General features: G+C 36.1%; 1 pseudogene; it reads right to left on the bottom strand.

Moving 5' to 3' along the window:
• Positions 1–459: 459 nt before the first annotated feature.
• Positions 460–1,202, bottom strand: LOC147524108 (putative receptor-like protein kinase At5g18500 pseudogene; annotated as a pseudogene).
• Positions 1,203–4,465: the final 3,263 nt, after the last annotated feature.

A 4,465-nucleotide genomic window follows, 5' to 3' on the forward strand; every position in this document is an offset into this window, starting at 1 on the left:
ACAAGTGATTCTAGCCTTCAACAATTCATGTGGCAACTTTTCCATCCTCCAAGTAATGTTGCGGCAACAGTACAACATACGAAATCAAAACAAAACCTATAAGTGAAACAGAATTGCAAGCACACACTTCTTCCACTATACCCAATCAAACAAGCAGTACAACGAACGGGGAGGGAGAAGGTAAACTAAAAGAAGTGAACTACTAGTGAAATTAGGAATCTAGTGATTCATCTTGGATCTCAAGAAGTTTGCATTTTATGAATATATTGGGCTAACTATGAATGCACTAAATAAAATTACAATGAGCATCTATGGGCGTTCTTTAAATGGTTGTTCTTATTTCCGAAATTTGTTGGTGTATTGGCTATTAGCATATTATAAGCAGTATCTAAGATAACCTGAAACTTTTGCAGAAATCAGAAGAAGCTTACAACATATTAGAATTTTGTGTGAATAACTCTACATGATATCGGTAAAGGCTGAGAAATTGTAGGAGGAGTTACGAGTAGACACTGCCCTGTGAGTTCCTTCAACATAGTAGCCTAGAAGTCGAACTAAGTTTTTGTGACGCACATGACCAATAGCTTCAACTTCAACTTTGAACTCTTTCTTTGCTTGGCCTCTTTAAAAAAAAACGAGCAATACACCTTTAGACAAGAAAAAAGATGTACAAATATAACACAATTTGAAAAAGAACCATTTGTCAACTTACAGATTGTCGAGGAGCTTCTTAACTGCCACTGGAGTCCCATTGATCAAATTACCACGGTAAACAACTCCATATCCACCCTCCCCAAGGACATTTTCCTTCAAAAACCGACTGGTTGCAAGCTCTAAGTCCCTCAATGTAAACCAGTGTCCCCAACCAAAGTGAGAGAACTCAGGCAGGCCACTAAGTGGTGAAGGCGCAGTTATAAAGAAGAAAATTACCTATATACACTAACAGTCCTTGAGCTTCCTTCTTCCCCAGATTGAGATCCAGCATCATCTTTTTCCACATGATGAAATGAATTCGATTGGCTGCTATTGTTTGATTTCCCCATTCCCACATGGACCATAACCTTGTCTGACTCTTTGTCACTAGATTTGTCATGAATAGTGAGGAGAATCCCTTCACGAGGAACAAATTCATTGCTTGATACTTGCTCCACTCTTACCTCTTTGATTTCTTTAGATACAGTTGGAATTCGGTAAAGGGGCATCTTATCGGTAGCCCTTTTTTTTTTCAAATACTTAACTAAAACAGAAGCCCATATAGAAATTTTAACCAAATCACAAAAAAAAAAAAAAAAAAAAAAAAAAAAAAAAAAAAAAAATCAAAGTTTTACTTTTCAGGAAGTTTGACTAAAATTAAACTATGGGCTTCTTCTTCCCCGATTTATGTTCTTTCTTGGCTAATGGTGTGCTGAATTCAACCAAATCGAGAGGTGGTTGATGGTATAAAAGCAAAGTTTTTGTTTTTCGGTTTTTCCCTAGGGTATTTGGATCTAATGGTTGGATTTCATTGGATAGGGATGGTGATGATTTTGAGATGGATCGTATGTGATCTTCTTTGATTTGAAGGGTAAAGTGATAGCGGTAGTGAGAGAAGAAAGAAACCCTAGTTTAGCGGCAAAGAGAGAGAGAAAGGTTGCGTTTTCTATTTGGATGAAATAATCCGAGTTTGTTTTGGGCTTTTGGATTTGCAACACTTATCAAACGGTTTTAAGCATTATAAATTAATTCAAGAAATCTAGCCGAATTAAAGTAACACTTTTCAACATTGCCAATGTTTATATAGTGTTGGCAACTTACCAACGCCAAAAAACTGTTACAAATCAAAAAAGGTGTGTGTTACAAATATCATGTTATGGTGTAGTGCATGCAACTGGATTATTATCCATCAAGTATGTATGTGCTACCTGGTTCACTTTCTTTAACTCCTCCATAGCAGTATCAAATTCTTGAGGTATACTAGCTTTACATGCCTTCCAAAAAGCAAGTTTGAGTTGCAGCCCACAATATTTTTTCTTAAAATTTGCATATATGTGCCTAGCACATGCCCTATGCTTAGCTAATGGTAGGCACATATGTAGAGCCTCAACAAGTCCTTTCTGTTGATCTGTGATAACTGTCCACTCTTGTCCATCTAAAATATTAAAATCATTAAGCAATCTGTCAAGGAACCAATACCAAGAGTCTTTGTTCTCACTCTCCACTTGTGCCCATGCAATAAGGAACATTTGGTTGTTCTCATCCCTTCCTACTGCAGTCAGAAGCTCACCCTTGACAAATCCCTTCAAAAAACAACCATCTAGACCTAATACAGGTCTACATCCTTCCAACCAACCCTTCTTCAAACTATGAAAACAAACATACATCCTCTGGAAATGACCTACTGGTAGTGGTGCATCCATTTCCATCTATACTGGGTTAGGTCTATCAACCTCTATTTTCACTGTACTACCTAGATTAGACCTTAAGATTTCATGTGCATAGTCAGACACCTTGGCATAATGAAGCTCTAAACCCTTGTCAACACCACCTAAAACTTTCCTCTTGGCTCTCAGACATTGTACGTGTTATAGTTACTTCTAATGCAAATTCATTCAAGATTTCAGCTTTAAAGTCTGCAAGCTTCTAGGTTGGATTAGCAAGTATCTTATTGTAATACCTCTTCGCAAGCCACTTAGAATTCCCTATTTTAACATTGTAGTTTCTACCACACTTATGTACCTTTCTCAATGTCTTGATCTGAAAAGTTTATGAATCTTGCATATAGCTTGCATTGCATGCAGCCTCTATGGACACTTTGGAGCACAAAGAGCTAGAAGTTGTGTTGCCCTATTCTTCTTATACCAAATGGATAAACCATTTGCAACTGAGTAGTTGCTCAAACACTCCTTCAACTGTTGAGGAGAGGTAAACTTCAGCCCAACTTAAGGCACAAATGTAAACATGTCCTGTTGAGAATTGTAAACAGGGTAATTAGTTCTTGGGTTCCCTCTATTGACAACATGAGTGTCACACTCATAATCTGATTCTGACTCAGGAGTGTCATAATCATCACTATTAGCATACTCAGTATCATAACCATCATTAACATGATAAATAGGTACATCCACAGCTTCATTATGTGGGCTAGTCATTAGTTCAATAGGTGGTTCGGTCATTAATTCGGTAGGTGGATCAATAGGTGGTTCAGAAGGTGGTTTATCATTTCTTGTTGGTTTAGTGGGTGGTTCAGTAGCTGTTTGTTTACCTTTTTTCGAAGCCAACTTCTTAGCCTTCCTCTGTGCATTTGATACCCTAACCTCTATCAATTCTTCATCATCAGTGGCAAAGTCTAAACTTCCAGCTTCGCTATTGTCATCAACACCCCTTTCCTCTTCAAACTCATCTTCAACCTCAAACTCATAAACTTCTTCTTTATGGATAACATACACATCAATGCTTCCATACACAACAGCTTGGTTTAACATTTTAGAAATAGATCTTTCATTGCCGATTAATTTAAGACCTTCTGCTATAGAGAACCCAGGATAATGATAGCATAGCTTCCAATAATTGTAGTTGAGTATATAACCCAATTGAGCAACCTTAGCATGAAGATCATCCAAGTTCATAGGCAGTAGGATCAAGACCATAGTACACTTGCTTAATTAAACCCAGCTTCATAGTGCAATATTGGCTCCCAATAGAACAAACCACCATGGTGTAATACTAAGTTGAACTTGTTCACTATATATATATATATATATAGTCAATAAATTATTACATTATAATAAAAGTATATGAGAATTAATATACAATTTCAATCCAAATTTCAATAACTTTCGACCTAAATATACAATTACAATTTTAATTTCAATATACAATACAAATCCCCAAAATTTTCAACCTAAATAAACTAAACAAAAGAGAAGGGAATAACTTTGATTCTAAAAACACTTACTGAGACAAAAGAGGGATAAAGTTTTACTCTATGTTTTTTGTTCAACACTTTACTCTCTTTACTCTCTGTTTTTTTCGATTTTTTTGGGTATTTTTTTTTTTTTTTTTTTGTCCTGTTCGTAACTAATTGGGCTAATTGGGTTATTGGCGCTAATTAGAGAAACTCAGGTCACGTGGTTTAACAAGGTCCCCGTTAGACAAATTGGATGGATTGGGATGGAAAATAGACGGAGGTACTAAATTGAACCAAATTAAGAGTTTGTGGTACTAATAGGCGAGAAATAGAGTACATGTACCATTTAGGGAAAAAAATGAAAGTACGTGGTACTAAATAGTCATAAACTCTAGATCTCATAATAAATCTTGTAATAGATCTTGTAAACATCTTGCAGAGCTGGAAAGCCATTGTAATAGATGTACTACCATTCTTTGGATAAGTTTTCCAAATGCTTAGCTCTCAAACCTTATTTCTAATGGAGAATGCGATGTTCTCCAAACTCTGAGAACACATATGCTTGATATTATTGAACGA

This window comes from Coptis chinensis, chromosome 1, assembly GCF_015680905.1.
Source record: "Coptis chinensis isolate HL-2020 chromosome 1, ASM1568090v1, whole genome shotgun sequence".
NCBI classification, from domain to species: domain Eukaryota; kingdom Viridiplantae; phylum Streptophyta; class Magnoliopsida; order Ranunculales; family Ranunculaceae; genus Coptis; species Coptis chinensis.